This window comes from Cetorhinus maximus, unplaced genomic scaffold (assembly GCF_964194155.1).
Source record: "Cetorhinus maximus unplaced genomic scaffold, sCetMax3.hap1.1 HAP1_SCAFFOLD_2931, whole genome shotgun sequence".
Taxonomy (NCBI): domain Eukaryota; kingdom Metazoa; phylum Chordata; class Chondrichthyes; order Lamniformes; family Cetorhinidae; genus Cetorhinus; species Cetorhinus maximus.
Genome location: NW_027598861.1, coordinates 1,486 through 23,906, shown reverse-complemented (window position 1 = coordinate 23,906; position 22,421 = coordinate 1,486).

The following is a 22,421-nucleotide window of genomic DNA, read 5'->3' as shown; positions in this document are numbered from 1 at the left end:
GGTGTGTTTAAGGGACAGTGTGGGTGTGTTTAAGGGACAGTGTGTGGGTGTGTTTAAGGGACAGTGTGTGGGTGTGTTTGAGGGACAGTGTGTGGGTGTGTTTAAGGGACAGTGTGTGGGTGTTTAAGGGACAGAGTGTGGGTGTGTTTAAGGGACAGTGTGTGGGTGTTTAAGGGACAGTGTGTGTGTGTTTAAGGGACAGTGTGTGGGTGTGTTTAAGGGACAGTGTGTGGGTGTGTTTAAGGGACAGTGTGTGGGTGTTTAAGGGACAGTGTGTGGGTGTGTTTAAGGGACAGTGTGTGTGGGTGTTTAAGGGACAGTGTGTAGGTGTTTAAGGGACAGTGTGTGGGTGTGTTTAAGGGACAGTGTGTGTGTGTGTTTAAGGGACAGTGTGTGGGTGTGTTTAAGGGACAGTGTGTGGGTGTGTTTAAGGGACAGTGTGTGTGTGTGTTTAAGGGACAGTGTGTGTGTGTGTTTAAGGGACAGTGTGGGTGTGTGTTTAAGGGACAGTGTGTGGGTGTTTAAGGGACAGTGTGTGTGTGTGTTTAAGGGACAGTGTGTGTGGGTGTTTAAGGGACAGTGTGGGAGTGTTTAAGGGACAGTGTGTGGGTGTGTTTAAGGGATAGTGTGTGGGTGTGTTTAAGGGACAGTGTGTGTGTGTTTAAGGGACAGTGTGTGTGGGTGTTTAAGGGATAGTGTGTTTGTGTGCTTAAGGGACAGAGTGTGGGTGTGTTTAAGGGACAGTGTGGGTGTGTTTAAGGGACAGTGTGTGGGTGTGTTTGAGGGACAGTGTGTGGGTGTGTTTAAGGGACAGTGTGTGGGTGTTTAAGGGACAGGGTGTGGGTGTGTTTAAGGGACAGTGTGTGGGTGTTTAAGGGACAGTGTGTGGGTGTTTAAGGGACAGTGTGTGTGTGTTTAAGGGACAGTGTGTGGGTGTGTTTAAGGGACAGTTTGTGGGTGTGTTTAAGGGACAGTGTGTGGGTGTGTTTAAGGGACAGTGTGTGGGTGTTTAAGGGACAGTGTGTGTGTTTAAGGGACAGTGTGTGGGTGTTTAAGGGACAGTGTGTGTGGGTGTTTAAGGGACAGTGTGTGGGTGTGTTTAAGGGACAGTGTGTGTGGGTGTTTAAGGGACAGTGTGTAGGTGTTTAAGGGACAGTGTGTGGGTGTGTTTAAGGGACAGTGTGTGGGTGTGTTTAAGGGACAGTGTGTGGGTGTGTTTAAGGGACAGTGTGTGGGTGTGTTTAAGGGACAGTGTGTGTGTGTGTTTAAGGGACAGTGTGTGGGTGTGTTTAAGGGACAGTGTGTGGGTGTTTAAGGGACAGTGTGTGGGTGTGTTTAAGGGACAGTGTGTGGGTGTGTTTAAGGGATAGTGTGTGGGTGTGTTGAAGGGACAGTGTGTGGGTGTGTTTAAGGGACAGTGTGTGGGTGTTTAAGGGACAGTGTGTGTGTGTGTTTAAGGGACAGTGTGTGGGTGTGTTTAAGGAACAGTGTGTGGGTGTGTTGAAGGGACAGTGTGTGGGTGTGTTTAAGGGACAGTGTGTGGGTGTGTTGAAGGGACAGTGTGTGGGTGTGTTTAAGGGACAGTGTGTGGGTGTTTAAGGGACAGTGTGTGGGTGTGTTTAAGGGACAGTGTGTGGGTCTGTTTAAGGGACAGTGTGTGGGTGTTTAAGGGACAGTGTGTGGGTGTGTTTAAGGGACAGTGTGTGGGTGTTTAAGGGACAGTGTGTGGGTGTGTTTAAGGGACAGTTTGTGGGTGTGTTTAAGGGACAATGTGTGGGTGTGTTTAAGGGACAGTGTGTGGGTGTTTAAGGGACAGTGTGTGTGTGTGTGTTTAAGGGACTGTGTGTGGGTGTTTAAGGGACAGTGTGTGTGTGTGTGTTTAAGGGACTGTGTGTGGGTGTGTTTAAGGGACAGTGTGTGGGTGTTTAAGGGACAGTGTGTGGGTGTGTTTAAGGGACAGTGTGTGGGTGTTTAAGGGACAGTGTGTGTGTGTGTGTTTAAGGGACTGTGTGTGGGTGTGTTTAAGGGACAGTGTGTGTGTGTTTAAGGGACTGTGTGTGGGTGTGTTTAAGGGACAATGTGTGGGTGTTTAAGGGACAGTGTGTGGGTGTGTTTAAGGGACAGTGTGTGTGTGTGTTTAAGGGACAGTGTGTGTGTGTGTTTAAGGGACAGTGTGTGGGTGTGTTTAAGGGACAGTGTGTGGGTGTTTAAGGGACAGTGTGTGTGTGTTTAAGGGACAGTGTGTTGGGGTGTTTAAGGGACAGTGTGTGTGGGTGTTTAAGGGACAGTGTGTGGGTGTTTAACGGACAGTGTGTGGGTGGTTAAGGTACAGTGTGTGGGTTTGTTTAAGGGACAGTGTGTGGGTGTGTTTGAGGGACAGTGTGTGGGTGTGTTTAAGGGACAGTGTGTGGGTGTTTAAGGGACAGTGTGTGGGTGTGTTTAAGGGACAGTGTGTGGGTGTGTTTAAGGGACAGTGTGTGGGTGTGTTTAAGGGACAGTGTGTGGGTGTGTTTAAGGGACAGTGCGTGGGTGTGTAAGGGACAGTGTGTGTGTGTGTTTAAGGGACAGTGTGTGCGTTTGTTTAAGGGACAGTGTGTGGGTGTGTTTAAGGGACAGTGTGTGGGTGTGTTTAAGGGACAGTGTGTGGGTGTGTTTAAGGGACAGTGTGTGGGTGTTTAAGGGACAGTGTGTGGGTGTGTTTAAGGGACAGTGTGTGGGTGTATAAGGGACAGTGTGTGGGTGTTTAAGGGACAGTGTGTGGGTGTGTTTAAGGGACAGTGTGTGGGTGTGTTTAAGGGACAGTGTGTGGGTGTGTTTAAGGGACAGTGTGTGGGTGTGTTTAAGGGACAGTGTGTGTGTTTTTAAGGGACAGTGTGTGGGTGTTTAAGGGACAGTGTGGGTGTTTTTAAGGGACAGTGTGTGGGTGTTTAAGGGACAGTGTGTGGGTGTGTTTAAGGGACAGTGTGTGTGTTTTTAAGGGACAGTGTGTGGGTGTTTAAGGGACAGTGTGTGTGTTTTTAAGGGACAGTGTGTTGGTGTGTTTAAGGGACAGTGTGTGTGTTTTTAAGGGACAGTGTGTGGGTGTTTAAGGGACAGTGTGTGGGTGTGTTTAAGGGACAGTGTGTGGGTGTTTAAGGGACAGTGTGTTGGTGTGTTTAAGGGACAGTGTGTGTGTTTTTAAGGGACAGTGTGTGGGTGTTTAAGGGACAGTGTGTGGGTGTGTTTAAGGGACAGTGTGTGGGTGTTTAAGGGACAGTGTGTTGGTGTGTTTAAGGGACAGTGTGTGGGTGTTTAAGGGACAGTGTGTGGGTGTGTTTAAGGGACAGTGTGTGTGTGTGTTTAAGGGACAGTGTGTGGGTGTGTTTAAGGGACAGTGTGTGGGTGTTTAAGGGACAGTGTGTGGGTGTGTTTAAGGGACAGTGTGTGTGTGTGTTTAAGGGACAGTGTGTGGGTGTGTTTAAGGGACAGTGTGTGGGTGTTTAAGGGACAGTGTGTTGGTGTGTTTAAGGGACAGTGTGTGGGTGTTTAAGGGACAATGTGTGTGGGTGTTTAAGGGACAGTGTGTGGGTGTTTAAGGGACAGTGTGTGGGTGTTTAAGGGACAGTGTGTGGGTGTGTTTAAGGGACAGTGTGTGTGTGTTTTTAAGGGACAGTGTGTGGGTGTTTAAGGGACAGTGTGTGTGTTTTTAAGGGACAGTGTGTGGGTGTTTAAGGGACAGTGTGTGGGTGTTTAAGGGACAGTGTGTGGGTGTTTAAGGGACAGTGTGTGGGTGTGTTTAAGGGACAGTGTGTGGGTGTATAAGGGACAGTGTGTGGGTGTGTTTAAGGGACAGTGTGTGGGTGTTTAAGGGACAGTGTACGCTTATTAAAGGGTCAGTGCACCTGCATTAAAGGGTCTGTGCGCCTGTATTAAAGGGACAGTGTACGTGTATTAAAGGGACAGTGTGCCTGTATTAAAGGGTCAGTGTACCTGTAGTAAAGGGATAGTGTACCTGTATTATAGGGACAGTGTACGTGTATTAAAGGGACAGTGTACGTGTATTAAAGGGACAGTGTGCCTGCATTAAAGGGTCAGGTACCTGTATTAAAGGGACAGTGTACCTGTATTAAAGGAACTGTGTGCCTGCATTAAAGGGTCAGTGTGCCTGTATTAAAGGGACAGTGTACCTGTATTAAAGGGACAATGTACCTGTATTAAAGGGACAGTGTACGTGTATTAAAGGGACAGTGTACCTGTATTAAAAAGTCAGTGTACCTGTATTAAAGGGTCAGTGTACCTGTATTAAAGGGTCAGTGTGCCTGCAATAAAGGGACAGTGTGCCTGTATTAAAGGGACAGTGTGCCTGTATTAAAGGGTCAGTGTACCTGTATTAAAAGGACTGTGTACGTGTATTAAAGGGACAGTGTGCCTGCATTAAAGGGACAGTGTACGTGTATTAAAGGGACAGTGTGCCTGTATTAAAGGGTCAGTGTGCCTGTATTAAAGGGACAGTGTACCTGTATTAAAGGGACAGTGTACGTGTATTAAAGGGACAGTGTACCTGTATTAAAAAGTCAGTGTACCTGTATTAAAGGGTCAGTGTGCCTGCAATAAAGGGACAGTGTGCCTGTATTAAAGGGACAGTGTGCCTGTATTAAAGGGTCAGTGTACCTGTATTAAAAGGACTGTGTACGTGTATTAAAGGGACAGTGTGCCTGCATTAAAGGGACAGTGTACGTGTATTAAAGGGACAGTGTGCCTGTATTAAAGGGTCAGTGTGCCTGTATTAAAGGGACAGTGTACGTGTATTAAAGGGACAGTGTACGTGTATTAAAGGGACAGTGTACGTGTATTAAAGTGTCAGTGTACCTGTATTAAAGTGACAGTGTACGTGTATTAAAGGGACAGTGTACGTGTATTAAAGTGACAGTGTATGTGTATTAAAGGGACAGTGTACGTGTATTAAAGGGACAGTGTACCTGTATTGAATGGACAGTGTACGTGCATTAAAGGGTCAGTGTGCCTGTAATTAAAGGGACAGTGTACGTGTATTAAAGGGTCAGTGTACGTGTATTAAAGGGACAGTGTACCTGCATTAAAGGGTCAGTGTATCTGTATTAAAGGGACAGTGTACATGTATTAAAGGGTCAGTGTGCCTGCATTAAAGGGTCAGTGTATCTGTATTAAAGGGACAGTGTACGTGTATTAAAGGGACAGTGTACCTGCATTAAAGGGACAGTGTGCCTGTATTAAAGGGTCAGTGTTCCTGTATTAAAGGGACAGTGTACCTGTATTAAAGGGATAGTGTACGTGTATTAAAGGGACAATGTGCCTGTATTAAAGGGACAGTATATCTGTATTAAAGGGACAGTGTACCTGCATTAAAGGGTCAGTGTATCTGTATTAAAGGGACAGTGTACATGTATTAAAGGGTCAGTGTGCCTGCATTAAAGGGACAGTGTACGTGTATTAAAGGAACAGTGTACGTGTGTTAAAGGGTCAGTGTACCTGTATTAAAGGGACAGTGTACCTGTATTAAAGGGACAGTGTACGTGTATTAAAGGGACAGTGTACCTGTATTAAAGGGACAGTGTACGTGTATTAAAGGGACAGTGTACGTGTATTAAAGGGACAGTGTACCTGTATTAAAGGGACAGTGTACCTGTATTAAAGGGACAGTGTACGTGTATTAAAGGGACAGTGTACCTGTATTAAAGGGACAGTGTACGTGTATTAAAGGGACAGTGTACGTGTATTAAAGGGACAATGTGCCTGCATTAAAGGGTCAGTGTGCCTGTATTAAAGGGACAGTGTACCTGTATTAAAGGGACAGTGTACCTGTATTAAAGGGACAGTGTACCTGTATTAAAGGGACAGTGTACGTGTATTAAAGGGACAGTGTACGTGTATTAAAGGGACAGTGTACGTGTATTAAAGGGAAAGTGTACCTGTATTAAATGGACAGTTTACCTGTATTAAAGGGACAATGTACGTGTATCAAAGGGTCAGTGTGCCTGTATCAAAGGGTCAGTGTGCCTGTATCAAAGGGTCAGTGTGCCTGTATTAAAGGGACAGTATATCTGTATTAAAGGGACAATGTACCTGCATTAAAGGGTCAGTGTACCTGTATTAAAGGGACAGTGTACATGTATTAAAGGGTCAGTGTGCCTGCATTAAAGGGACAGTGTACGTGTATTAAAGGAACAGTGTACGTGTGTTAAAGGGTCAGTGTACCTGTGTTAAAGGGAAAGTGTACCTGTATTAAACGGACAGTTTACCTGTATTAAAGGGACAGTGTACGTGTATTAAAGGGTCAGTGTGCCTGCATCAAAGGGTCAGTGTGCCTGTATCAAAGGGTCAGTGTGCCTGTATTAAAGGGACAGTGTACCTGTATTAAAGGGACAGTGTACATGTATTAAAGGGACAGTGTACCTGCATTAAAGGGTCAGTGTATCTGTATTAAAGGGACAGTGTACATGTATTAAAGGGTCAGTGTGCCTGCATTAAAGGGACAGTGTACGTGTATTAAAGGAACAGTGTACGTGTGTTAAAGGGTCAGTGTTCCTGTATTAAAGGGACAGTGTACCTGTATTAAAGGGACAGTGTACGTGTATTAAAGGGACAATGTGCCTGTATTAAAGGGACAGTGTACATGTATTAAAGGGACAGTGTACCTGTATTAAAGGGACAGTGTACATGTAGTAAAGGGACAGTGTACCTGTATTAAAGGGACAGTGTACCTGTATTAAAGGGACTGTGTGCTGAGAGTTTGCATCTAAGGAGACTTGCAAAGGTATATAGGGGTGTTAAAGAAATATGCATGTCGATATTCAGCAAGTAATTCCTTGGCGTTCAATCTATGTCCATTGTACTCCCACATATATTCACCATTAAAACTCAATATCTCACCAAACACTTCCTCACAAACACTTATATACTATTGTTATGGCACGTTTCACAGTCATTCTTTCACAAAATGCATCTCCTGCACAAAGAACCTCTCTAGCTCCCACTTCAAAACAAGTAATTTGACATCAATCACTTTAATTATTGTTAAGAAGTTAAAACCAGAGCAACAAGTTGCTCGAATTCGAAATGCTACGGCCAGGTGCCCCTCAGCACTGACCTTCCGACAGTGCGGCGCTCCCTCAGCACTGACCCTCCGACAGTGCGGCGCTCCCTCAGCAGTGACCCTCCGACAGTGCGGCGTTCCCTCAGCACTGACCCTCCGACAGTGCGGCGCTCCCTCAGCACTGACTCTCCCACAGCGCGGAGCTCCCTCAGCACTGACCCTCCGACAGCGCGGAGCTCCCTCAGCACTGACTCTCCAACAGTGCGGCGCTCCCTCAGCACTGACCCTCCAACAGTGCGGCGCTCCCTCAGCACTGACTCTCCCACAGCGCGGAGCTCCCTCAGCACTGACCCTCCGACAGCGCGGAGCTTCCTCGGCACTGACCCTCCGACAGTGCGGCGCCCGCTTAGCACTGACCCTCCGACAGTGCGGCGCTCCCTCAGCACTGACCATCTGACAGTGCGGCGCTCCCTCAGCACTGACCCTCCGACAGTGCGGCGCTCCCTCAGCACTGACCCTCCGACAGTATGGCGCCCCCTCAGGCTGACCCTCCGACAGTGCGTCGCTCCCTCAGCACTGACCCTCCGACAGTGCGGCGCTCCCTCAGCACTGACCCTCCGACAGTGCGGCGCTCCCTCAGCACTGACCCTCCGACAGTGCGGCGCTCCCTCAGCACTGACCCTCCAACAGTGCGGCGCTCCCTCAGCACTGACCCTCCGACAGTGCGGCGCTCCCTCAGCACTGACCCTCCGACAGTGCGGCGATCCCTCAGCACAGACCCTCCGACAGTGCGGCGCTCCATCAGCACTGACCCTCCGACAATGCGGCGCTCCCTCAGCACTGACCCTCCGACAGTGCGGCTCTCCCTCAGCACTGACCCTCCGACAGTGCGGCGCTCCCTCAGCACTGACCCTCCGACAGCGCGGCGCTCCCTCAGCATTGACCCTCCCACAGCGCGGCGCTCCCTCAGCACTGACCCTCCGACACTGCATTGGTCCCTCAGCACTGACCCTCCGACAATGCGGCGCTCCCTCAACGCTGACCCTCCGACAGTGCGGCGCTCCCTCAGCACTGACCCTCTGATTTTGCAGCGCTCCCTCAGCACTGACCCTCCGACAGTGCGGCGCTCCCTCAGCACTGACCCTCCCACAGCGCGGAGCTTCCTCAGCACTGACCCTCCGACAGCGCGGAGCTCCCTCAGCACTGACCCTCCAACAGTGCGGCGCTCCCTCAGCACTGACCCTCCGACAGTGCGGCGCTCCCTCAGCACTGACCCTCCCACAGCGCGGAGCTTCCTCAGCACTGACCCTCCGACAGCGCGGAGCTCCCTCAGCACTGACCCTCCAACAGTGCGGCGCTCCCTCAGCACTGACCCTCCGACAGCGCGGCGCTCCCTCAGCACTGACCCTCCCACAGCGCGGAGCTCCCTCAGCACTGACCCTCCGACATCGCGGAGCTCCCTCAGCACTGACCCTCCGACAGTGCGGCGCCCCCTCAGGCTGACCCTCCGACAGTGCGGCGCTCCCTCAAGCTGACCATTCGACAGTGCGGTGCACCCTCAGGCTGATCCTCTGACAGTGCGGCGCTCCCTCAGCACTGACCCTCCGACAATGCATTGGTCCCTCAGCACTGACCCTCGGACAATGCGGCGCTCCCTCAGCACTGACCCTCCGACAGTGCGGCGCTCCCTCAGCACTGACCCTCCGACAGTGCGGCGCTCCATCAGCACTGACCCACCGACAGTGCGGCGCTCCCTCAGCACTGACCCTCCGACAGTGCGGCTCTCCCTCAGCACTGACCCTCCGACAGTGCGGCGCTCCCTCAGCACTGACCCTCCGACAGTGCGGCGCTCCCTCAGCACTGACCCTCCGACAGTGCGGCGCTCCATCAGCACTGACCCACCGACAGTGCGGCGCTCCCTCAGCACTGACCCTCCGACAGTGCGGCGCTCCCTCAGCACTGACCCTCCGACAGTGCGGCGCTCCCTCAGCACTGACCCTCCGACAGTGCGGCGCTACCTCAGCAATGACCCTCCGACAGTGCGGCGCTCCCTCAGCACTGACCCTCCGACAGTGCGGCGCTCCATCAGCAATGACCCTCCGACAGTGCGGCTCTCCCTCAGCACTGACCCTCCGAAAGTGCGGCGCTCCCTCAGCAGTGACCCTCTAACAGTGCGGCGCTCTCTCAGCACTGACCCTCCGACAGTGTGGCGCCCTCTCAGGCTGACCCTCTGACAGTGCGGCGCTCCCTCAGCACTGACCCTCTGACAGTGCGGCGCTCCCTCAGCACTGACCCTCTGACAGTGTGGCGCCCCCTCAGGCTGACCCTCCGACAGTGCGGTGCACCCTCAGGCTGACACTTCGACAGTGCGGTGCACCCTCAGGCTGACCCTCTGACAGTGCGGTGCTCCATCATCACTGACCCTCCGACAGTGCGGCGCTCCCTCAGCACTGACCCTCCGACAGTGCGTCTCTCCCTCAGCACTGACCCTCCGACAGTGCGGCGCTCCCTCAGCACTGACCCTCCGACAGTGCGGCGCTCCCTCAACATTGACCCTCCCACAGCGCGGCGCTCCCACAGCACTGACCCTCCGACACTGCATTGGTCCCTCAGCACTGACCCTCCGACAGTGCGGCGCTCCCTCAGCACTGACCCTCTGATATTGCAGCGCTCCCTCAGCACTGACCCTCCGACAGTGCGGCGCTCCCTCAGCACTGACCCTCCGACAGTGCGGCGCTCCCTCAGCACTGACCCTCCGACAGTGCGGCGCTCCCTCAACACTGACCCTCCGACAATGCATTGGTCCCTCAGCACTGACCCTCCGACAGCGCGGCGCTCCCTCAGCATTGACCCTCCCACAGCGCGGCGCTCTCTCAGCACTGACCCTCCGACACTGCATTGGTCCCTCAGCACTGACCCTCCGACAGTGCGGCGCTCCCTCAGCACGGACCCTCTGATTTTGCAGCGCTCCCTCAGCACTGACCCTCCGACAGTGCGGCGCTCCCTCAGCACTGACCCTCTGACAGTGCGGCGCTCCCTCAGCACTGACCCTCCGACAGCGCGTCGCTCCCTCAGCACTGACCCTCCGAAATTGCGGCGCTCCCTCAGCACTGACCCTCCGTCAGTGCGGCGCCCCCTCAGGCTGACCCTTTGACAGTGCGGCGCTCCCTCAGCACTGACCCTCTGACAGTGCGGCGCTCCCTCAGCACTGACCCTGCGACAGTGCGGTGCTCCCTCAGGCTGACCCTTCGACAGTGCGGTGCACCCTCAGGTTGACCCTCTGACAGTGCGGTGCTCCCTCAGCACTGACCCTCCGACAGTGCGGCGCTCCCTCAGCACTGACCCTCCGACAATGCGTTGGTCCCTCAGCACTGACTCTCCGACAGTGCGGCGCTCCCTCAGCGCTGACCCTCCGACAGTGCGGCGCTCCCTCAGCACTGACCCTCCGACAGTGCGGCGCATCCTCAGCACTGACCCTCCGACAATGCGTTGGTCCCTCAGCACAGACCCTCCGACAGTGCGGCGCTCCATCAGCACTGACCCTCCGACACTGCATTGGTCCCTCAGCAGTGACCCTCCGACAGTGCGGCGCTCCCTCAGCACTGACCCTCCGACAGTGCGGCGCCCCCTCAGCACTGACCCTTCGACAGTGCGGTGCACCCTCAGGCTGACCCTCTGACAGTGCGTTGGTCCCTCAGCACTGACCCTCCGACAGTGCGGTGCTCCCTCAGGCTGACCATTCGACAGTGCGGTGCACCCTCAGGCTGACCCTCTGACAGTGCGGTGCTCCCTCAGCACTGACCCTCCGACAGTGCGGCGCTCCCTCAGCAGTGACCCTCCGACAGTGCGGCGCTCCCTCAGCACTGACCCTCTGACAGTGCGGCGCTCCCTCAGCACTGACCCTCCGACAGTGTGGTGCCCCCTCAGTCTGACCCTCCGACAGTGCGGCGCTCCCTCAGCACTGACCCTCTGACAGTGCGGCGCTCCCTCAGCACTGACCCTCCGACAGTGTGACGCCCCCTCAGGCTGACCCTCCGACAGTGCGGTGCTCCCTCAGGCTGACCCTTCGACAGTGCGGTGCACCCTCACGCTGACCCTCTGACAGTGCGGCGCTCCCTCAGCACTGACCCTCCGACAGTGTGGCGCTCCCTCAGCACTGACCCTCCGACAATGCGTTGGTCCCTCAGCACTGACCCTCCGACAGTGCGGCGCTCCCTCAGCGCTTACCCTCCGACAGTGTGGCGCTCCCTCAGCACTGACCCTCCGACAGTGCGGCGCTCCCTCAACGCTGACCCTCCGACAGTGCGGCGCTCCCTCAGCACTGACCCTCTGATTTTGCAGCGCTCCCTCAGCACTGACCCTCCGACAGTGCGGCGCTCCCTCAGCACTGACCCTCCGACAGTGCGGCTCTCCCTCAGCACTGACCCTCCGACAGTGCGGCGCTCCCTCAGCACTGACCCTCCGACAGCGCGGCGCTCCCTCAGCATTGACCCTCCCACAGCGCGGCGCTCTCTCAGCAGTGACCCTCCGACAGCGCGGAGCTTCCTCGGCACTGACCCTCCGACAGTGCGGCGCCCGCTTAGCACTGACCCTCCGACAGTGCGGCGCTCCCTCAGCACTGACCATCTGACAGTGCGGCGCTCCCTCAGCACTGACCCTCCGACAGTGCGGCGCTCCCTCAGCACTGACCCTCCGACAGTATGGCGCCCCCTCAGGCTGACCCTCCGACAGTGCGTCGCTCCCTCAGCACTGACCCTCCGACAGTGCGGCGCTCCCTCAGCACTGACCCTCCGACAGTGCGGCGCTCCCTCAGCACTGACCCTCCGACAGTGCGGCGCTCCCTCAGCACTGACCCTCCAACAGTGCGGCTCCCTCAGCACTGACCCTCCGACAGTGCGGCGCTCCCTCAGCACTGACCCTCCGACAGTGCGGCGCTCCCTCAGCACTGACCCTCCGACAGTGCGGCGCTCCCTCAGCACTGACCCTCCGACAGTGCGGCGATCCCTCAGCACAGACCCTCCGACAGTGCGGCGCTCCATCAGCACTGACCCTCCGACAATGCGGCGCTCCCTCAGCACTGACCCTCCGACAGTGCGGCTCTCCCTCAGCACTGACCCTCCGACAGTGCGGCGCTCCCTCAGCACTGACCCTCCGACAGCGCGGCGCTCCCTCAGCATTGACCCTCCCACAGCGCGGCGCTCCCTCAGCACTGACCCTCCGACACTGCATTGGTCCCTCAGCACTGACCCTCCGACAGTGCGGCGCTCCCTCAGCACTGACCCTCTGATTTTGCAGCGCTCCCTCAGCACTGACCCTCCGACAGTGCGGCGCTCCCTCAGCACTGACCCTCCCACAGCGCGGAGCTTCCTCAGCACTGACCCTCCGACAGCGCGGAGCTCCCTCAGCACTGACCCTCCAACAGTGCGGCGCTCCCTCAGCACTGACCCTCCGACAATGCATTGGTCCCTCACTACTGACCCTCCGACAATGCGGCGCTCCCTCAGCACTGACCCTCTGACAGTGCGGCGCTCCCTCAGCACTGACCCTCCGACAGTGCGGCGCTCCCTCAGCGCTGACCCTCCGACAGTGCGGCGCTCCCTCAGCGCTGACCCTCCGACAGTGCGGCGCTCCCTCAGCGCTGACCCTCCGACAGTGCGGCGCTCCCTCAACGCTGACCCTCCGACAGTGCGGCGCTCCCTCAGCACTGACCCTCTGATTTTGCAGCGCTCCCTCAGCACTGACCCTCCGACAGTGCGGCGCTCCCTCAGCACTGACCCTCCGACAGTGCGGCGCTCTCTCAGCACTGACCCTCCCACAGCGCGGAGCTCCCTCAGCACTGACCCTCCGACATCGCGGAGCTCCCTCAGCACTGACCCTCCGACAGTGCGGCGCCCCCTCAGGCTGACCCTCCGACAGTGCGGCGCTCCCTCAAGCTGACCATTCGACAGTGCGGTGCACCCTCAGGCTGATCCTCTGACAGTTCGGTGCTCCCTCAGCACTGACCCTCCGACAATGCATTGGTCCCTCAGCACTGACCCTCGGACAATGCGGCGCTCCCTCAGCACTGACCCTCCGACAGTGCGGCGCTCCCTCAGCACTGACCCTCCGACAGTGCGGCGCTCCATCAGCACTGACCCACCGACAGTGCGGCGCTCCCTCAGCACTGACCCTCCGACAGTGCGGCTCTCCCTCAGCACTGACCCTCCGACAGTGCGGCGCTCCCTCAGCACTGACCCTCCGACAGTGCGGCGCTCCCTCAGCACTGACCCTCCGACAGTGCGGCGCTCCATCAGCACTGACCCACCGACAGTGCGGCGCTCCCTCAGCACTGACCCTCCGACAGTGCGGCTCTCCCTCAGCACTGACCCTCCGACAGTGCGGCGCTCCCTCAGCACTGACCCTCCGACAGTGCGGCGCTACCTCAGCAATGACCCTCCGACAGTGCGGCGCTCCCTCAGCACTGACCCTCCGACAGTGCGGCGCTCCATCAGCAATGACCCTCCGACAGTGCGGCTCTCCCTCAGCACTGACCCTCCGAAAGTGCGGCGCTCCCTCAGCAGTGACCCTCTAACAGTGCGGCGCTCTCTCAGCACTGACCCTCCGACAGTGTGGCGCTCCCTCAGCACTGACCCTCTGACAGTGCGGCGCTCCCTCAGCACTGACCCTCTGACAGTGTGGCGCCCCCTCAGGCTGACCCTCCGACAGTGCGGTGCACCCTCAGGCTGACACTTCGACAGTGCGGTGCACCCTCAGGCTGACCCTCTGACAGTGCGGTGCTCCCTCAGCACTGACCCTCCGACAGTGCGGCGCTCCCTCAGCACTGACCCTCCGACAGTGCGTCTCTCCCTCAGCACTGACCCTCCGACAGTGCGGCGCTCCCTCAGCACTGACCCTCCGACAGTGCGGCGCTCCCTCAACATTGACCCTCCCACAGCGCGGCGCTCCCACAGCACTGACCCTCCGACACTGCATTGGTCCCTCAGCACTGACCCTCCGACAGTGCGGCGCTCCCTCAGCACTGACCCTCTGATATTGCAGCGCTCCCTCAGCACTGACCCTCCGACAGTGCGGCGCTCCCTCAGCACTGACCCTCCGACAGTGCGGCGCTCCCTCAGCACTGACCCTCCGACAGTGCGGCGCTCCCTCAACACTGACCCTCCGACAATGCATTGGTCCCTCAGCACTGACCCTCCGACAGCGCGGCGCTCCCTCAGCATTGACCCTCCCACAGCGCGGCGCTCTCTCAGCACTGACCCTCCGACACTGCATTGGTCCCTCAGCACTGACCCTCCGACAGTGCGGCGCTCCCTCAGCACGGACCCTCTGATTTTGCAGCGCTCCCTCAGCACTGACCCTCCGACAGTGCGGCGCTCCCTCAGCACTGACCCTCTGACAGTGCGGCGCTCCCTCAGCACTGACCCTCCGACAGCGCGTCGCTCCCTCAGCACTGACCCTCCGAAATTGCGGCGCTCCCTCAGCACTGACCCTCCGTCAGTGCGGCGCCCCCTCAGGCTGACCCTTTGACAGTGCGGCGCTCCCTCAGCACTGACCCTCTGACAGTGCGGCGCTCCCTCAGCACTGACCCTGCGACAGTGCGGTGCTCCCTCAGGCTGACCCTTCGACAGTGCGGTGCACCCTCAGGTTGACCCTCTGACAGTGCGGTGCTACCTCAGCACTGACCCTCCGACAGTGCGGCGCTCCCTCAGCACTGACCCTCCGACAATGCGTTGGTCCCTCAGCACTGACCCTCCGACAGTGCGGCGCTCCCTCAGCGCTGACCCTCCGACAGTGCGGCGCTCCCTCAGCACTGACCCTCCGACAGTGCGGCGCATCCTCAGCACTGACCCTCCGACAATGCGTTGGTCCCTCAGCACAGACCCTCCGACAGTGCGGCGCTCCATCAGCACTGACCCTCCGACAGTGCGGCGCTCCCTCATCACTGACCCTCCGACAGTACCGCACTCCCTCAGCACTGACCCTCCGACAGTGCGGCGCCCCCTCAGCACTGACCCTTCGACAGTGCGGTGCACCCTCAGGCTGACCCTCTGACAGTGCGTTGGTCCCTCAGCACTGACCCTCCGACAGTGCGGTGCTCCCTCAGGCTGACCATTCGACAGTGCGGTGCTCCCTCAGCAGTGACCCTCCGACAGTGCGGCACTCCCTCAGCACTGACCCTCCGAAAGTGCCGCACTCCCTCAGCAGTGACCCTCCGACAGTGCGGCGCTCCCTCAGCACTGACCCTCTGACAGTGCGGCGCTCCCTCAGCACTGACCCTCCGACAGTGTGGTGCCCCCTCAGTCTGACCCTCCGACAGTGCGGCGCTCCCTCAGCACTGACCCTCTGACAGTGCGGCGCTCCCTCAGCACTGACCCTCCGACAGTGCGGCGCTCCCTCAGCACTGACCCTCCCACAGTGCGGCTCTCCCTCAGCACTGACCCTCCGACAGTGCGGCTCTCCCTCAGTACTGACCCTCCGACAGTGCGGCGCTCCCTCAGCACTGACCCTCCGACAGTGTGACGCCCCCTCAGGCTGACCCTCCGACAGTGCGGCGCTCCCTCAGGCTGACCCTCCGACAGTGCGGTGCTCCCTCAGGCTGACCCTTCGACAGTGCGGTGCACCCTCACGCTGACCCTCTGACAGTGCGGCGCTCCCTCAGCACTGACCCTCCGACAGTGTGGCGCTCCCTCAGCACTGACCCTCCGACAATGCGTTGGTCCCTCAGCACTGACCCTCCGACAGTGCGGCGCTCCCTCAGCGCTTACCCTCCGACAGTGCGGCGCTCCCTCAGCACTGACCCTCCGACAGTGCGGCGCTCCCTCAACGCTGACCCTCCGACAGTGCGGCGCTCCCTCAGCACTGACCCTCTGATTTTGCAGCGCTCCCTCAGCACTGACCCTCCGACAGTGCGGCGCTCCCTCAGCACTGACCCTCCGACAGTGCGGCTCTCCCTCAGCACTGACCCTCCGACAGTGCGGCGCTCCCTCAGCACTGACCCTCCGACAGCGCGGCGCTCCCTCAGCATTGACCCTCCCACAGCGCGGCGCTCTCTCAGCAGTGACCCTCCGACACTGCATTTTTCCCTCAGCACTGACCCTCCGACAGTGCGGCGCTCCCTCAGCACTGACCCTCTGACAGTGCGGCGCTCCCTCAGCACTGACCCTCCGACAGTGCGGTGCTCCCTCAGGCTGACCATTCGACAGTGCGGTGCACCCTGAGGCTGACCCTCTGACAGTGCGGCGCTCCCTCAGCACTGACCCTCTGACAGTGCGGCGCTCCCTCAGCACTGACCCTCCGACAGTGCGGCGCTCCCTCAGCACTGACCCTCCGAAATTGCGGCGCTCCCTCAGCACTGACCCTCCGACAGTGCGGCGCCCCCTCAGGCTGACCCTCCGACAGTGCGGTGCTCCCTCAGGCTGACCCTTCGACAGTGCGGTGCACCCTCAGGTTGACCCTCTGACAGTGCGGTGCTCCCTCAGCACTGACCCTCCGACAGTGCGGCGCTCCCTCAGCACTGACCCTCCGACAATGCGTTGGTCCCTCAGCACTGACCCTCCGACAGTGCGGCGCTCCATCAGCGCTGACCCTCCGACAGTGCGGCGCTCCCTCAGCACTGACCCTCCGACAGTGCGGCGATACCTCAGCACAGACCCTCCGACAGTGCGGCGCTCCATCAGCACTGACCCTCCGACACTGCATTGGTCCCTCAGCACTGACCCTCCGACAGTGCGGCGCTCCCTCAGCACTGACCCTCTGATTTTGCAGCGCTCCCTCAGCACTGACCCTCCGACAGTGCGGCGCTCCCTCAGCACTGACCCTCCGACAGTGCGGCTCTCCCTCAGCACTGACCCTCCGACAGTGCGGCGCTCCCTCAGCACTGACCCTCCGACAGCGCGGCGCTCCCTCAGCATTGACCCTCCCACAGCGCGGCGCTCTCTCAGCAGTGACCCTCCGACACTGCATTTTTCCCTCAGCACTGACCCTCCGACAGTGCGGCGCTCCCTCAGCACTGACCCTCTGACAGTGCGGCGCTCCCTCAGCACTGACCCTCCGACAGTGCGGTGCTCCCTCAGGCTGACCATTCGACAGTGCGGTGCACCCTGAGGCTGACCCTCTGACAGTGCGGCGCTCCCTCAGCACTGACCCTCTGACAGTGCGGCGCTCCCTCAGCACTGACCCTCCGACAGTGCGGCGCTCCCTCAGCACTGACCCTCCGAAATTGCGGCGCTCCCTCAGCACTGACCCTCCGACAGTGCGGCGCCCCCTCAGCACTGACCCTCTGACAGTGCAGCGCTCCCTCAGCACTGACCCTCTGACAGTGTTGCGCCCCCTCAGGCTGACCCTCCGACAGTGCGGTGCTCCCTCAGGCTGACCCTTCGACAGTGCGGTGCACCCTCAGGTTGACCCTCTGACAGTGCGGTGCTCCCTCAGCACTGACCCTCCGACAGTGCGGCGCTCCCTCAGCACTGACCCTCCGACAATGCGTTGGTCCCTCAGCACTGACCCTCCGACAGTGCGGCGCTCCATCAGCGCTGACCCTCCGACAGTGCGGCGCTCCCTCAGCACAGACCCTCCGACAGTGCGGCGCTCCATCAGCACTGACCCTCCGACACTGCATTGGTCCCTCAGCACTGACCCTCCGACAGTGCGGCGCTCCCTCAGCACTGACCCTCTGATTTTGCAGCGCTCCCTCAGCACTGACCCTCTGACCGTACCGCACTCCCTCAGTACTGACCCTCCAACAGCGTGACGCTCCCTCAACGCTGACCCTCCGACAGCGCGGCGCTCCCTCAGCATTGACCCTCCCACAGTGCGGCGCCCCCTCAGGCTGACCCTCCGACAGTGCGGCGCTCCCTCAGGCTGACCATTCGACAGTGCGGTGCACCCTCAGGCTGACTCTCTGACAGTGCGGTGCTCCCTCAGCACTGACCCTCCGACAGTGCGGCGCTCCCTCAGCACTGACCCTCCGACAGCGCATCGCTCCCTCAGCACTGACCCTCCGAAATTGCGGCGCTCCCTCAGCATTGACCCTCCGACAGTACGGCGCTCCCTCAGCACTCAAACTCTGACAGTGCGGCGCTCCCTCAGCACTGACCCTCCGACAGTGCGGCGCTCCCTCAGCACTGACTCTCCGACAATGCGTTGGTCCCTCAGCACTGACCCTCCGACAGTGCGGCGCTCCCTCAGCGCTTACCCTCCGACAGTGCGGCGCTCCCTCAGCACTGACCCTCCGACAGTGCGGCGCTCCCTCAGCACTGACCCTCCGACAGCGCGGTGCTCCCTCAGCATTGACCCTCCCACAGCGCGGCGCTCCCTCAGCACTGACCCTCCGACACTGCATTGGTCCCTCAGCACTGACCCTCCGACAGTGCGGCGCTCCCTCAGCACTGACCCTCTGATTTTGCAGCGCTCCCTCAGCACTGACCCTCCGACAGTGCGGCGCTCCCTCAGCACTGACCCTCCGACAGTGCGTCGCTCCCTCAGCACTGACCCTCCGACAGTGCGGTGCTCCCTCAGGCTGACCATTCGACAGTGCGGTGCACCCTCAGGCTGACCCTCTGACATTGCGGTGCTCCCTCAGCACTGACCCTCCGACAGTGCGGCGCTCCCACAGCACTGACCCTCCGACAGCGCGTCGCTCCCTCAGCACTGACCCTCCGAAATTGCGGCGCTCCCTCAGCATTGACCCTCCGACAGTGCGGCGCTCCCTCAGCACTGACCCTCCGACAGTGCGCTGCTCCCTCAGCACTGACCCTCCGACAGTGCGGCCCTCCCTCAGCGCTGACCCTCCGACAGTGCAGTGCTCCCTCAGCACTGACCCTCCGAAAGTGCGGCGCTCCCTCAGCAGTGACCCTCCGACAGTGGGGCGCTCCCTCAGCAGTGACCCTCCGACAGTGGGGCGCTCCCTCATCACTGACCCTCCGACAGTGCGGCGCTCCCTCAGCACTGACCCTCCGACAGTGCGGCGATCCCTCAGCACAGACCCTCCGACAGTGCTGCTCTCCCTCAGCACTGACCCTCCGACAGTGCGGCGCTCCCTCAGCACTGACCCTCCGACAGCGCGGCGCTCCCTCAGCATTGACCCTCCCACAGCGCGGCGCTCCCTCAGCACTGACCCTCCGACACTGCATTGGTCCCTCAACACTGACCCTCCGACAGTGCGGGGCTCCCTCAGAGCTGACCCTCCGACAGTGCGTTGCTCCCTCAGCACTGACCCTCCGTCAGTGCGGCGCCCCCTCAGGCTGACCCTTTGACAGTGCGGCGCTCCCTCAGCACTGACCCTCTGACAGTGCGGCGCTCCCTCAGCACTGACCCTGCGACAGTGCGGTGCTCCCTCAGGCTGACCCTTCGACAGTGCGGTGCACCCTCAGGTTGACCCTCTGACAGTGCGGTGCTCCCTCAGCACTGACCCTCCGACAGTGCGGCGCTCCCTCAGCACTGACCCTCCGACAATGCGTTGGTCCCTCAGCACTGACCCTCCGACAGTGCGGCGCTCCCTCAGCGCTGACCATCCGACAGTGCGGCGCTCCCTCAGCACTGACCCTCCGACAGTGCGGCGCATCCTCAGCACTGACCCTCCGACAATGCGTTGGTCCCTCAGCACAGACCCTCCGACAGTGCGGCGCTCCATCAGCACTGACCCTCCGACACTGCATTGGTCCCTCAGCAGTGACCCTCCGACAGTGCGGCGCTCCATCAGCACTGACCCTCCGACACTGCATTGGTCCCTCAGCAGTGACCCTCCGACAGTGCGGCGCTCCCTCAGCACTGACCCTCTGATTTTGCAGCGCTCCCTCATCACTGACCCTCCGACAGTGCGGCGCTCCCTCAGCACTGACCCTCTGATTTTGCAGCGCTCCCTCATCACTGACCCTCCGACAGTGCGGCACTCCCTCAGCACTGACCCTCTGACAGTACCGCACTCCCTCAGTACTGACCTTCCAACAGCGTGACGCTCCCTCAACGCTGACCCTCTGACAGTGCGGCGCTCCCTCAGCACTGACCCTCTGACAGTACCGCACTCCCTCAGTACTGACCCTCCAACAGCGTGACGCTCCCTCAACGCTGACCCTCCGACAATGCGTTGGTCCCTCAGCACTGACCCTCCGACAGTGCGGTGCTCCCTCAGGCTGAACATTCGACAGTGCGGTGCACCCTCAGGCTGACCCTCTGACAGTGCGGTGCTCCCTCAGCACTGACCCTCCGACAGTGCGGCGCTCCCTCAGCACTGACCCTCCGAAATTGCGGCGCTCCCTCAGCATTGACCCTCCGACAGTACGGCGCTCCCTCAGCACTCAAACTCTGACAGTGCGGCGCTCCCTCAGCACTGACCCTCCGACAGTGCGGCGCTCCCTCAGCGCTGACCCTCCGACAGTGCGTTGCTCCCTCAGCACTGACCCTCCGAAAGTGCGGCACTCCCTCAGCAGTGACCCTCCGACAGTGCGGCGCTCCCTCAGCACTGACCCTCTGACAGTGCGGCGCTCCCTCAGCACTGACCCTCCGACAGTGTGGCGCCCCCTCAGTCTGACCCTCCGACAGTGCGGCGCTCCCTCAGGCTGACCCTTCGACAGTGCGGTGCACCCTCAGGCTGACCCTCTGACAGTGCGGCGCTCCCTCAGCACTGACCCTCCGACAGTGTGGCGCTCCCTCAGCACTGACCCTCCGACAATGCATTGGTCCCTCACTACTGACCCTCCGACAATGCGGCGCTCCCTCAGCACTGACCCTCTGACAGTGCGGCGCTCCCTCAGGCTGACCCTCTGACAGTGCGGTGCACCCTCAGGCTGACCCTCCCACAGCGCGGAGCTTCCTCAGCACTGACCCTCCGACAGCGCGGAGCTCCCTCAGCACTGACCCTCCGACAGTGCGGCGCTCCCTCAGCGCTGACCCTCCGACAGTGCGGCGCTCCCTCAGCATTGACCCTCCCACAGCGCGGCGCTCCCTCAGCACTGACCATCCGACACTGCATTGGTCCCTCAGCGCTGACCCTCCGACAGTGCGGCGCTCCCTCAGCACTGACCCTCCGACAGTGCGGCGCTCCCTCAACGCTGACCCTCCGACAGTGCGGCGCTCCCTCAGCACTGACCCTCTGATTTTGCAGCGCTCCCTCAGCACTGACCCTCCGACAGTGCGGCGCTCCCTCAGCACTGACCCTCCGACAGTGCGGCGCTCCCTCAGCACTGACCCTCCGACAGTGCGGCGCTCTCTCAGCACTGACCCTCCCACAGCGCGGAGCTCCCTCAGCACTGACCCTCCGACATCGCGGAGCTCCCTCAGCACTGACCCTCCGACAATGCATTGGTCCCTCAGCACTGACCCTCGGACAATGCGGTGCTCCCTCAGCACTGACCCTCCGACAGTGCGGCGCTCCCTCAGCACTGACCCTCCGACAGTGCGGCGCTCCCTCAGCGCTGACCCTCCGACAGTATGGCGCCCCCTCAGGCTGACCCTCCGACAGTGCGGTGCTCCCTCAAGCTGACCATTCGACAGTGCGGTGCACCCTCAGGCTGATCCTCTGACAGTTCGGTGCTCCCTCAGCACTGACCCTCCGACAATGCATTGGTCCCTCAGCACTGACCCTCGGACAATGCGGCGCTCCCTCAGCACTGACCCTCCGACAGTGCGGCGCTCCCTCAGCACTGACCCTCCGACAGTGCGGCGCTCCATCAGCACTGACCCTCCGACAGTGCGGCGCTCCCTCAGCACTGACCCTCCGACAGTGCGGCTCTCCCTCAGCACTGACCCTCCGAAAGTGCGGCGCTCCCTCAGCACTGACCCTCTGACAGTGCGGCGCTCCCTCAGCACTGACCCTCCGACAGTGCGGCGCTCCCTCAGCACTGACCCTCCGACAGTGTGACGCCCCCTCAGGCTGACCCTCCGACAGTGCGGTGCTCCCTCAGGCTGACCCTTCGACAGTGCGGCGCTCCCTCAGCACTGACCCTCCGACAGTGTGGGGCTCCCTCAGGCTGACCCTCCGACAGTGCGGTGCTCCCTCAGGCTGACCCTCCGACAGTGCGGCGTTCCCTCAGCACTGACCCTCCGACAGTGTGGCGCTCCCTCAGCACTGACCCTCCGACAGTGCGGAGCATCCTCAGCACTGACCCTCCGACAATGCGTTGGTCCCTCAGCACTGACCCTCCGACAGTGCGGCGCTCCCTCAGCGCTTACCCTCCGACAGTGCGGCGCTCCCTCAGCACTGACCCTCCGACAGTGCGGCGCTCCCTCAACGCTGACCCTCCGACAATGCGGCGCTCCCTCAGCACTGACCCTCCGACAGTGCGGCGCTCCCTCAGCGCTGACCCTCTGATTTTGCAGCGCTCCCTCAGCACTGACCCTCCGACAGTGCGGCGCTCCCTCAGCACTGACCCTCTGA